The sequence below is a fragment of the Notamacropus eugenii genome, chromosome 6, assembly GCF_028372415.1.
Source record: "Notamacropus eugenii isolate mMacEug1 chromosome 6, mMacEug1.pri_v2, whole genome shotgun sequence".
Classification (NCBI taxonomy): Eukaryota; Metazoa; Chordata; class Mammalia; order Diprotodontia; family Macropodidae; genus Notamacropus; species Notamacropus eugenii.
In genome coordinates this window covers 185,103,860-185,118,233 of record NC_092877.1, presented here as the reverse complement: position 1 = coordinate 185,118,233, position 14,374 = coordinate 185,103,860, and the positions used below count along the sequence as shown (strand labels likewise).

Here is a 14,374-nt window from a genome sequence, read left to right as displayed (position 1 = left end):
AAATGTATTTTTTTCATTTTGTTTTCTCTTTGTACTTGACTTTCCATTTTGAGTCTTGAATACTCTTGGTATACTTACTTGAATGTGTCCCTAAGTGTTTTATAAACTGGTCTCACCCTCTAGTGCATCTCTCTGCTACAAGTATTGATTTTGCTTTTTGTTCTATGTTTATTTACTCTCGTTTTATATTAACATTTGTCTATACATGCAATCCATTCAAATCCCACACAATGAGACCCGCTTTGTCAAAAAGGGGTGGGGGGAACAAAATAAAACCAAGAGATATATCATCCGCATGAAATTTTTGTCATGACATGCAATTCCTTGGCTCTTTTTGTATATTTGTTATGGTATTTAATTTACATTAAGCTTCTGGATAAAATTATCCTAGGTATAGCAGGAATTCCTTGATGTATGAACTGGACTACATTACCACAGGGTTTCTTTCCAACTCTCTAAATCTGTGGTTACGTTACTAATGTCTCTATCAGCCCAGATTACAACCCATTCATAACCCAGAATAATATTTGGGGAAAGAATGTCTGAAGAAAATTCTACTTTTAGCTATTGCTTCCCTCAATCTTCCCTCCTTTCAATCAGTCCCCCTCCCTTTTCTTTCCCTTTTCCATTACTACTTCTTCCCTTCCTTCTAACCAGTCCCTAGCTTTTCTTCCCCCTTTCCCCTATCCTGCCTGTAAGGCAAGTTAGATTTGTATACTTAACTGAATATATTACTCCCTGTTTGAACCAAATTCGATGAGAGTAAAGCTCAAACAGTGCTCATCTGCCTCCCTTCATTCCCTCTACTATAATATGTTTTTGTGCCCCTTCTTGTGATGTAATTTAGAATTTTCCCCCTCCTCTCCTCTTCTCACTTCACCTCCCTTAAGTTTTTTATCATCACATTAGTTAATTTACACCCTTACCCTCTATCTATATATAACTCTTTCAAATATTGCAATAAATATACAATTCTTAAAATTAACAACTATCACTCTCCTATATAGTTATGTAAACAGTTTTCCAATATTAAATGACAGTTGTTTTTTTTCTGTTAACATTTTTATGCCTCTCTTCAGTCTTATATTTGAAGATTAAATTTTCTTTTGAGCTCTGGCCTTTTCATCAGGAAAGTCCGAAAGTTCCCTATTTCACTGCATATCTGTCTCCTTGTCTAAAAGTTTATGTTCAATTTTACTGGGTAACTGATACTTGGTTGTTGTTCAAGTTCCTTTTCCTTACAGAATAACAAATTACAATCCCTCTCAGCTTTCAATGCAGAAGCTACAAGGTCCTGGGTGATTCTGATTGTAGTCCTGCAATTTTTGGATTTTTTGTTTCTGGCTGCTTGCATTATTTTTTCCTTGACCTGATAATTCTGGAATTTGGCAACAACATTCTTGATGTTTTCAATCTGAGATCTCTTTCACAAGGTAGATTCTTTTGATAAGTATTTTGCCCTCTGGATCTAAGACCTAAGGACAGTTTTCCCTGATGATTTCTTGGAAGATATTGTCCAGGACCTTTTTTTTTTCCATCATGGCTTTCTGGTAGACCAATAATTCTTAGGTTTTTCTGTCCTGCATCTATTTTTCCACATCAGTTGTCTTTCCAATAAAATATTTTACATTTTATTCAATTTTTCTCATTCTTAAATTTTGTTCAACTGATTGTTGATGTCTTATAGAGACATTAGTTTCTACTTGCCCAATTCTAATTTTTAATTAATTGTTTTCTTCAGTAAGGTTTTATACCTCATTTTCCTTTTTTCCAATTGTTCCTTATCAGGAATTTTTTCTCCAGTTAGGTTTTATACCTCTTTCTCCATCTGACCAGTTTTGCTTTTTAGGCATCTGTTCTCTTCAGTGAATTCTTTTTGGTTTTCATTTTGTCAGTTGTAGTTTTTAAATTATTGGTCAATTTTTCTTCTACCTCATTCATTTGACTTTTAAAATCCTTCTTGAGCTCTTCTAAGAATGCTTTTTGAGCTTCAAATCAGTTCATATTCCCTTTTCTGTTTTTAGATATGGGTATAGTGTCTCTGCAGTCCTCTTCTGAGTTTGTATTTTGATCTTCCTTGTTCTTGTAATAAGATTCTATGATCTCTGCTTCTCTAATTTGCTTCTTGTTCATGGTGATTGTCTATTTCCTGAATTTTTTTTTAAATTCTATAACAAGTTTATTGAAATATGGTGGAAGCACAGGGGCAGGCAGCATAAATGTATGAACAGAAAAAAAAAACACATGTACAATAATTTTCAGAAGTGAAGGTTAATCTTGGAGATCGAGCCTCCCACTCTCCTGATATGCAGGGTTTTCATTATGGTTAAGCCTCTACTAAAACTAGCATTAGAAAATTAAGACAAGAACTTTTTTTAAAAAAAAAATGGCAAAAAAGAAAGGATGATGGGCTCAGGCCTCATCTTGGCTGTGCTATTAGGAAGAGAACTGGGTGGTGGAGAAACACAGCTTCAGGGTTTAGGGATATGGACCATTTGAATTCTTGATCTGGTAGTGGTTCCGAAAGGACAGGGTCTCCAGAGTGTCACTCTTGGACTCCCACTACAACAGACCCAAGAAGCTTCTTTCACTTTTCCCTGAAAACACCTTCACTGAAGCAGGCCTCTTCACTCCTAGCTCATTGTAGTTCTTCAAAGAAGTTGTCTTCAACAATATCCAGGGGCACATTGAAGAAATGCAGCACATTACTGGGGGTGCTGAATTCTGTTCTTACCTGCCTTCTCCTGGGTGAGAACTGATTGTTGGGTGAACCAGTAAAGTCTTTGTAGCTGCACAACTCACCTTTCTGCCCATAGGACTGACGAACAATGATGGCCTGTGGCTTTGAAATGCACACATTCAACTTCTGTCCAAGCATGAAGTTGTTGAGATCAGTGATCATTCTGTCCATCCACCATCTCTTTCATGGCAGCCCTGGCTTACTCTCCATGAACTTTACCTTCTCCACATTGTCGTAAAGACCAAAGATATTGAAGAGACTGTCACAGTTTATCCGGGACTGGTCAAGGCCATATACCATCAGCACAGAGCTATCTGCATGGGGCCACACTCAGAAGGTGAGAAAGGGGACAGGGGTGGCCATACTGAGAGCCATATCAGGTTAATCCCCGACAATGGCTCCCGACTGATGGGCTTATCCTTCTCCCTTTGTAGTGAGGTGGAGGGGGCTTGTAGCCCTCCTCATGGTAATGGCTCTGGTACCCACCATGAAGCCCTCCTGGGGGTGTGGAAAAGAAAGAGGAGGAGTAGGAATGAGAATTTGCCGTGCAGATGGTGGGCAGAATTGCATGAGCCATGGGAATCCATGGAGGGGAACCCGCTGCCCTCACCATATTCTCCAGGGTGATCTCCCAGGAGAGGAGGCTCTCTCTGATGCTTAGGAATAAGGATTTGTTGAGTTATTTATTTGACAGGGGGTTTTCCCCGATGAGGACACTCTTTTTTATCAAGGATCAGAAGTGAGAAATACTTCATGAGAATTTAATTTTTAAAAGTTCAAATTAATTTTTCTTTTTTGAGACAGCACCTTCCTTACCTCTTTATCACTATAGAATAATCTAACCTATATGGAGAGATGACAAGGACCATAGCTTTAACTATATTTGACCTCTTTTTATAACTCTAGAATTAGAGGCAGAATTAGTAAGTGTGAAATTATGATACTGAGGAGATAGATTTGACTTGTAATGTTTTATTCATCCACTCAATGAACATATATTTATCAAATATCCACTGTGTTCTGAGCAGAAAATCACTGTGGTATAATGGTAAGAATATTGGCCTTACATTCAGACAGAACTGAGTTCAAATCCTTCTACGGACACAGGCTATATTACCATGAGTAAGTCACTTCACCCCTCAATATTCCAAGAGATTAACATTACAAATTGACAGTAAAGGTGATCCACCTACATTGGAAAAAAGAGTGTGCTCATCTGGGAGCACCCTGTATTAATTAAATAGCTCAAAAAATCCCTACTCCTATGTCTATCACATGTGCCAGTCACAATCATTGTATGTAAATGCAAACATTGAAAAAATCTTATATTTTAATGAGAAAATGAGCATATATATATGTATATACATATATACATATATATATATGTATATGGAGAGAGAGAGAGAGAGAGAGAGAGAGAGAGAGAGAGAGAGAGAGAGAGAGAGAGAGAGAGAGAGAGAATAAATCCAAACAAAATAAAAAGTAGTTAAATATAGGGCAATTGCAGCAGGAAGGCACTAGCAGTTGTGGAATTGGAGATTAAGAAAACCTTCATGTAGTTGATGGTGGAGCTGTCTTGAACAACCATTTGGCAGCAATATTCTCTTGGAAAGTTTTCCTGATTCCTTCGTCACCAGTAAACAATATGAACCTCTAAAATCTAAACTTGATTTAAATTTGAAAAAAAAAAGTTCCTTTTAGCTAAAGTATTTGTGGACGTTTACAGTTTGCACTTCAACAGAAGAGTGGATTCTGACCCAATTCTGTCACTAGATTGCTATTAGTTATGTATGTAAAATATATTTGCAACTTTATGCATCTCTGGATTGCTTCCTTACATTCCAAACTTCTTTGTTTTTGAAGACGGAAGTTGGAGGAGCATTGAACAAATATCCTAACATTGAAATCTTTAACTTAATAATGATTATATTCTCTTTTGACTTAAGGTTTTGGTAAAATAAAACCATCATGATGATAAATGTTTCAATTAAACATACTTCCAAGAAAACTCAGTAAATTGACGAATGACACTTATAAAGAAATGATACAGATTCTGTTGGTTTGCTGGCATTCTATAAAATGTAGAATACACACACACACACACACACACACACACACACACACACACACACACACATATATATGTATATGATCTGTGTGTCTATACACACACATCTTCAATTTTGATTTGTTCACACTTTGGCAGGTGTAAAATCTTTGATGATAAGAACCCCCTCTCCATGTCTATATATGACTTCATAGGGGTCTAGTGCCCAGCTATTATAGATATGCAATGGAAATTATCACCTTAAAATTAGTTTGTAAAACTGCTTTTAAAATGCAAACTATTATGCAAAGCTAAAGTGATGTTGTAAATGACAGGGCTGACAGATCTAAAGCTACCTCAAGAGTAAGAAAATTGGCAGGTTAAGAAACCTAGAAATGCTTTTTCTCTTTTTTTCAAATTATTTTTTGTATTTATTTATTTTTAGATTTCGACATTCATTTCCACAAAATTTTCAGTTCCAATTTTTCTCCCCATCTGTCCCCTACCCACCCTCTGATACCTTTCATTCTGATTACCCCTTCTCTCCAAGTATCCTCCCTTCTATCACATCCCACCCTTCCCTTATCCCTATTTTCTCTCTTTTTTTGTAGGGCAAGATAAATTTCTATACCCCATGACCTGTGTTTCTTATGTTACAGTTATATGCAATAATAATTCTCAACACTAGTTTCTAACACTTTGAATTCCATCTTCTCTCCCTCCCTCTATCCCTCCCTACCCTTCCCCATGAAAAGGTGAGCAATTCAATACAAGCTATATATGTGTCATTTTACAAAAGACTTCCATAATAATCATATTGTGGGATACGAACTATATTGCCCTCTATCCTACTCTATCCCTCTCTTTTGTTTCTCTCATTTGAAGTTGTCACTTCCCAAAAGTGTTTACTTCTAGTTACTCCCTTCTCCCATTTGCCCTCCCTTCTATCATCCCCCTCACCTCACTTCTCCCTTCCTCCTCTCCTTTCCTGTCATGTAAGTTAGATTTTCATACCAAATTTAGTGAGCATATTATTCCCTCCTTAAGCCATATGTGAAAAGAGTAAGCTTCACGTTTTCCCTCTCATCTTCTCCCTTTCCTCCTCCATTGAACAAGATTTTTCTTATGTCTTTTATGAGTTATAGCCTGCCGCATTCCATTTCTCCCTTTCTCCTCCCAGTATTTTCCTCCCTCGCCCCTTGATTTTTATTTTATTTTTTTATGGATATCATCTCTTCTAATTCAACTCAATCTGTAGTCTCTGTCTGTGTGTGTGTGTGTGTGTGTGTGTGTGTGTGTATGTAATCCTGCCATCTACCCAAATACTGAGAAAAGTCCCAAGAGTTACAAATGTTATCTTTCCATGTAGGAATGTAAACAGTTCGGCCTTAGGAAGTCTTTTATGATTTCTCTTTCCTGTTCACCTTTTCATGCTTCACTTGATTCTTTTGTTTAAATGTCAGATTTTCTACTCAGTTCTGGTCTTTTCATCATGAATGCTTGAAAGTCCTGTATATCATTGAATGACCATTTATTCCCTTGAAGTATTGCATTCAGCTTTACTGGGTAAGTGATCCTTGGTTTTAATCCCAGTTCCTTTGACTTCTGGAATATCCTATTCCACGTCCTTCGATCCATTAATGTAGAAGCTGCCAGATCCTCTGTTATCCTGATTGCATTTCCACAATACTCAAATTGTTTCTTTCAAGCTGCTGGCAACATTTTCTCCTTGACCTGGGAACACTAAAATTTGGCCACAATATTCCTAGGAGTTTCTCATTTCAGGTCTCTTTCAGGAGGTGATTGGTGGATTCTTTGAGTATTTATTTTGCCCCCCGGTTCTAGGATTTGAAGGCAATTTTTCTTGATAATTCCATGGAAGATAATGTCTTAGCTCTTTTTGATCGTGGCTTTCAGATAGTCCCATAATTTTTAAACTCCCATAATTTTTAAACTATCTCTCCTGGATCTATTTTCCAAGTCAGTTGTTTTTCCAATGAGATGTTTCACATTATCTTCTATTTTTTCAAGCCTTTGGTTTTGTTTTCTAACTTCTTTGTTTATCTCATGGTCATTAGCTTTCCTGAACTCGACTCTCTCTTTAAAAGAACTATTTTGTTCAGTGAGCTTTTGAACCTTCTTTCCCATTTGGCTAATTCTGCTCTTGAAAGCCTCCTTCTCCTTTTTGACTTTTTGAACCTCTTTTTCCAATTGAGTTAGCCACATTTTAAAGGTGTTATTTTCCTCAGTATTTTTTGGTTCCACTTTAGCATGCTGTTGACTCGCTTTTCAAGCTCTTCTATGGCCTGAGCATACTGAGAACAGTATGCCTTGTTCTTCGTCATTCAATATGATGGAAGGAGACATCTGTTCACCAAGAAAGTAACCTTCTATGGTCCTATTTTTCCCATTTTTTGGGCATTTTACCAGCAAGATACTTGACTTCTGAATCCTTTGTCAAGAGTAGGGTCCTAGTGCTCCTCCTCTCCCCAGTTCCATGCTCAAGGCTGGGATACAGACCAACTGCTTAACATCCCCAGGGACTTTGGCTGGGGGTGGTGCCACAACTGAAGGCTGAGGTTCAGATCAGCTGCTCAGTTACGACAGAGGCTTTAATTTGAGCTGCCTAGACAATGGACCCATGCTGCTTCCTTGGCCACCATAGCCTCCCACTTCCTGCTTCTTCTGCTCCCGTGGCCTGGAGCTAGTGTTTGGAGATACCATTTTCCTCTTTCTGCCAGCTGGGAAAGTCCTCCCACACTGACCTTTGGAGCTTTCATTGTCTCTTGTGGTTTGAGGGATCTGGGTCCCTCCCTGTTGGGAATTCTGCCCCGAAGTTTCTCCCAGTGCTGTGAGGCCAGGCCTGGGCTTCGCTCCACTCAGTGTCCTGTGAGATAGACCTTTCCTTTTGGCATTCCAGGTTAACTTTGGCTGGATACCTCTTTCACTCTGTTGTTCTGTGACTTCTGCTGCTCTAGAATTTGTTGAGGGTTATTTTTACAAGTATTTTGTGGTCTGTGGGGGAATCGCTCTGCCATCTTGGCTCTGCTCCCTAGAAATGTTTCTCTCAAGACCAAACATAATTATGAGATTGAAATGTTAAGAGAGCAGACAGTGTTCTGTGGATTTTTAAGGGCAAGAAGTGGGTTAATTAAAACATTGAAAGTCCTCCATGAATTTACCTTGGACTGCCAGTATTTTTCCTTTTGAAAACCCAGGTTAGACATCTTTACCGGTATACTCGAATGCATTTAATATGGAAATTAAATTATGCAATCTTCCAATAAAGAGTCATGTATTTTACAATATATAGCTTATATGTAAACATCAGTTACACTTATTGGGAGATACTAAATTATATGAATACATATTCTATTAGACTAAACTCTATGAGATTATTCATTTCAGGTGATATCCATCTCACTTTCTACACATATATAAAAGGATATACAAATTATTAAAGAGGGTACCATTAGCAAATCCTGTTGATATCAATCAAAGTTGCATATTTGTAAAAACTGCAGAATTGAACTCTAAAAGTCATTCTGTTATACAATAGTTCAGGTTAGTTTTGTTTTCTTTTGTTTTTTTTCCAGTGGTTGTAGTTAAAATGACTCACACCATCAACTGCTTTAGTGTACATATGCTGCCTATACTGGCTTATAGCACAAAAATATGTAGAAATTGTGGATTGATTCTCTTTGTGAGAAACTCCCAATATGGAATTTTCATCAAAAAACATAATGTGACTGTAGCTAGGAAAAGTTTTAACGAATTGCTTGAAGTATAGAGTGATTATAGTGCTTCTGAAGTCTCTTATAGGAGGTAAGTGGTAGAGGTATCATTTGAACCAAGATCTTGAATGATTCCATTGTTATGAAAAGCTTACTTTAGTTCTTTTTTTTAAATTATTTTTTGGGAGACAATGCTGTTTAACAAGTTATACTCTCTGAACCTACAAAATAGGTGCAACAAAACTCAAATTATTTAACCATTATACAGTGGGGGGAATATATCTTTCTCACTTTTATTCTTTGCAAATAATTGAAAATGTTTTGTTGTCTTACTAGTCTGAAAGAATTTACGTTTTTCTCTGTTCAGCTGTTCAGTTAGTGCATTCTAGAAGATTGCCGTGTTGTTATTTTTCGCAGTTAGTCACTAGGAACAAGAGAAGATAACTATTCAGTCCTTCTTATTAAATTCACTAAAGTGCATCACATATCACGTTGGTTTTTTTTCAATGTTGTTTCTGCTTTGCTGAGTATTTATAATCATGCTTTGTACTTTGAGACCATTTTCCAACACACTTTCTGCAAATGGGCAAAGTGGAAAAAAAAGGCATTCTAGACAATTTTCCATTTGACAAACTGTTCATGCCAGTCTGCCACATGCCATCTGCATTAGAAAACTCTTCTTCATTTTATATAGGCTTTGGAATTGATAGTCCATATCACTTACAAAAAGCCAAAGTGCAGTTAAGCCATGACTGGCTAAGAGTAGACATCAGGATTATTAGCTATTATGAGGATATAAACTAGGTTCCTAGTGGTTTTTTCCTCCTAAATCAGATTGCTCTATCACTAGTGCTAAAGATGAATCTCTCATTATTAAGTAATGATGAAGGTTTTATAGACTAAAGATGACAAGGCCAGTCTTATACCTTGGGTTTAATGTTGGAATAAAATTAAATGCTCCAAGCAATCTGACAGTTAACAAAAAGTTAACTGAAGATTTCTATTGTCCAAGATGACATAGTAAGTAGTAAATTACTCATTCTCATTCTCATACCTGAACATCCATGAAGCATCACCCCAGAACAAAACCCGGAAAAAATGGAGCCAGTGGAAATATTGTGGGGGAGAAATCTTTTGATTTGGGAGACTTAGAAAACCAGCAAATAGTACTTTTATGACTCAGGTAAAAGGGGAGCACAGTCCAGTATAGAAGTGTCCCAGCAAGCCTGGCATAGCGTAGCAGCAAGGACCCTGAAACATACCTGCTAGCACAGGTCCTTAGATATGCTTTACTGACACGACAGCAAGTTTTGAAGGGTCAATAACTTTCTTTAATCACATATATGTAGAGAATTCACAGTGCCCATGGCAGCCATGAATATCCCAGTGCAATTCTGAATCTCCAAACACCAGATTCTGCTTGTTAAATGTAGAACCAAAACAGGTATTCAGACTCCAGAAAGCCAAATCCCATCATAGTAACAAAAATCTATACACAATGACAATGAAGAGAACAACACCATTCCCAAGACCTACTAGGCTTCCCACAAACTGGTTCCATTAAACAAATCAGAAGCAGGTCCTGTTGAACAAAATCACAAACAAGTTCTTTCATCATACTAGTCAGCTGCCTGCATCCTTCCTAGCTCATGCTGCTCTCAAGACTTATCTTCCTCTCAGGTATGCTCAAGCTCCACCTCTTCCTCTTCCACCCGTTCAGCAAACTCCTCCCACCACAGGCTCCATGTGACTCAGACTCATGCAAATTAGACTTCCACATGACTCAGGCAGGTTACATGGGCCTATTAATGAATATGATTTTCCATTTAAATTACCATTACATGTGGACCCAAGATCATTCATAATCATTATATAGGTCTGGTCGGTGTGGAAATGGGTATCAATAGAATTTTAACAGGGATAACAGAAAATAAAGCATATAAAAATATATCTTAGGCAGCTGCTGTCAGTATAACTTTGTAGCAGTATAACAGACCTAACACAAAAGGAGCACATAAAATTGGGTCTTGAGCACAAGCACTTCATCATTTATCCCCTCAAAGAGATAAGACCTAACATCTTGGGGTAAGGGGCAAAGGTGTCTTGTTCCATGGATACATCCTGCTTAAATTGGATGTAGTGCTGTCCCTGCCTTAACAGTCCCCATTTGAGAGATCATTTGTTTAATTGGCATCCAGAGTTAAATCGACTTTAGGTCCTGAGATGACACATCACTGTTGTGGATTGGGGATGACACCTGGCTTGAGTGATCAGGCATCCACAGGTGAAGGATACTAAGCCTATAGGAAACAAATATAGCAAACAAATTTAACAGACAAAAAGTCAAAAAGAAACAAGGAGACAGTAACCAGAAGCAGGATAGCTATAGGGGCAGCCATGCTTCTGGAGTCCACGCACCCACTACCATAGCTTCATTCATTATTGTTTACTATATTCAAATTTACAGTCCCTGGCACATTATTCTGGCTAGAGGCACACCCTCTTTAATATGAGTTGGATTCAGTATTTCAGAACAACCTGCAAGGAAAGCTACTACTTCCCTGCTCAGTCTAAAATCAAGCCTTTTCATTGATACATTTTATATGGTTCATTAGTTGGAATGCCATCTCTTCTTCCAAAATCTACCCCTGCTCTCAACAGAGCAGTAAACAATTCTTTTCACATCAGTGCATTCTGACTTTGAATTTGCTGGCTATTTACTCTTCTCTCTGGAGGAAATTTATCTTTTTCAATTATTCTTACGGTACAAGATACCAACCATTCTCCCATTCTTTGGGATATCTGTGATCTCCTGCTGACTAAAATCCTCAGTTCCCTACCAAAACCGTGAGGGGGCCTGATTCTCTGGCTTCTGTCTTAGTACTGCCTGACCCTCAGCCTCTTCATCTGTTTCTTTCTCCCTAACACATCTTCCTGTCCTGTGTTTAGGATCGAATCAAGCTCGGCCTGTGCCAGGAATGCGGTCACTTTCCTATTTTATCTTTTTGCCTCCTGTGATCAAAACCAACATAAGCGTTTTCTTCCACCAACCGAAACTCTCTAGCTTTCTCTTCTAAAGGGGTGTCTGAACACTGCAAGATAAAACACTTCTCCTGCAAATCTTCCAACTCCCTTTCCATCTGAGCCTTCTTCTCCAGCAGCTTGTCTCTGCTTTTACATATAAATTAATAACTTGATATCAAGGACCAGTCTCTCCTAAACACTCCTAACAACTCACTCCTTGGTTCCATTGTCATTCCCTTCAAAAATCTTCCTAAGTCTCTGGGTTCCTCTCTCTGTAGCCTCAGATTCCAGTCTTCCCGAAGCCCTGTGCTCCTAGCTAACTCTTTTGCCAGGGAGCAAAAAATCAAATCATTCCACCCCAGGATGCACACTGCCTCTTGTGTCTTCTCTGCTTTCTGTCTCCAAATAGAGTTCTGATATTGCCCGATCCCATCCCAGACACCATTTGTAGCATGAATGCAATATTCACAATACCCATGGTGTGCAGGAATATCGCAGCAGAATTCTGAATCATGAAAAATAACACAGACTCTTCTCATGGAAGGCACAACCAAAACATTTATTCAGACATCAGAAAGCAAAATCCATCACAGTAAAAAAAAATCTAAAATCTATACATAATAACAAAACAGAGAACAACACCATCTCCAAGCCTTCTCTCTGCTAAGCTTCCCACAAACCAGTTCCATTAAACAAATCACAAGCAGGTCTTCTTAAACAAAATAATAAACAAGTTCTTTCACTCACACTAGTTAGCAGTCTGCCTCCTTCCCAGCTCAGACTGCTCTCAGAACTAACTTCCTCTCAGTTCTGCTTCTGCTCCACCTCTTCCTGTTCCACTCATTCAGCAAATTCCTCCTGCCATATGCTCAGTACTAAGACTCATGTACTTCAGGCTTCCATGTGACTCATATAGGTTACATGGGACTATTAATGAAAATGAAATATTTTCCATTTAAATTACCATTACAACATACCAACAGAGAAATTAAGCCAAAAAAGGAGCCCTTAGAAAAAATGAACAGAGACCATCAACTATTTCTCTGCGGACAGAGAAGATCAAAACAAAGGCAAAAGAGGAAAACATTGTCAACACATCCAACGTTGAAGCCTCAATGGGCACATGGACTGTTCCTAAAGGACTTCTTGGAATAACTCAAGAAGTATTTGAAAAGTTAAATAAGGAAAGCAGAAGAAAAATTGGCAAAATAAATAAGAGCTATGCAAGGGAGAGTCAAGAGTCTGGAAAAGGAACGACAAAAATTAACAGTATGAAAAATAGTTCCTTAAAAAACATAACTGGAAAAATTGGGGAAAATTTCACTGAAGAAAACAACTCCATTAAAAGTAGAATTTACAGAAAGAAAGAGGAGGAACCAAAACTCACTGAAGAGAAGAATTCCTTAAAAAAGTATAATTGGCAGAATGGAAAAAAAGGTACAAAAACTAACTAAAAAACCAGTTTAATTAAATTTACAATTGTGCAAATGAAAGCTAATAATTCAATGAAACCCCAAGAGCAGGTCAAACATAATCAAAAGAACGAAAAAAACCCAGAAAAAATATAAAAGGCCTCATTGTAAAACAACTAACCTAGAAAGTAGGTCGAGGAAAAACAATTTAATAAATATCAGGCTACCTGAAAACCATGATAAAAAAGTATCTAAACAGCATCTTTCAAGAAATTGTAAAGGAAAGCTGCCCTGAGGTCTGAGAGCTGGAGCATAAAACAGTCATTCAAAGAATCCACTGATATTCTCCTGAAAGACACTGCAAAATGAAAACTACGAGGACTGTAGTAGCTAAATTTCAAAACTGTCAGTTTAAGGAGAAAAAAAGTACAACTAGTGAGAAAGAAAAAATATATGTATTTTGGAACTACATTCTGGATTATGCAAGATTCAGTAACTTCTAAACTAACAAGAAACAGGGCCTGGATAATGATATTCTATAAGGCAAAAGACACTGAACTACAAAAAAATCAATTATGCAGCAAAACTGATCATATTCCTTCAGGGGTAAAGAAAGTGATTCAATGATATGAGGGACTTGCAATAATTCCTGATTTAAAAAAATAACAAAACAAAACACAATTCAACAGGAAATTCAATCTTCAAATACCAAATTCAAGAGAAACATAAGAATGTAAACAGGAAAGAAAAAAAAAGATGTTATTAAGTAAGGTTAATCTGTTTACATAGCTGCATAAAAGATGGTATTTGTAACTCTTGAGAATGTTACCTTTATTATGGCATTTTGAAGGGGTATACACAGACAGAGGGCTTGGCAATAAGTTTAATTTGAATCATTCATAAAACTAATCAACTAAGGACTAAAATAATGGATTATCCTGGGAGAAGAAAGGGAATCAGAATTGAGTAAATTACATCACAGGAACAGGCACAAAGACCTGTGACATTAGAAAGTGTTGGGGGGGGGGCGGAGCCAAGATGGAAGTAGAAAGACGCACACACACATAGCTCTGAACACACAAACCACAGAACGGCTAGAGGGGACCAAGCCAGGGCGAATTCTGCACCCATAGACCACGGAGTATTGGAGCAAGGGAGATTCCTGCTCCGGAAAGACCTGCGGACCTCTCGCGGGGGGTCCTTCGCGCCGCGGACTGGGCGCCGGGTCGGGGAGCAGAGTGTGGCCCTGTTGCGGACACGACACTGAGGGGAGGAGATCCGAGAGGGCTACGGGGACGGGATCTCCAGCTGCCATGCGGGTCCCCCCACCCACAGAGGGACCTGCAAACCTCTCGCAAAAGGTCCGTCGCGCTGCAGACGCGGAGCCCAGCCCGGACCTGCGGCGGTGGCCACGGCT

At 38.2% G+C, this 14,374-nt stretch overlaps 1 pseudogene; it reads right to left on the bottom strand.

Moving 5' to 3' along the window:
- Window positions 1-2,436: 2,436 nt before the first annotated feature.
- On the bottom strand, window positions 2,437-8,014 carry LOC140512214 (heterogeneous nuclear ribonucleoprotein L-like; annotated as a pseudogene).
- Window positions 8,015-14,374: the final 6,360 nt, after the last annotated feature.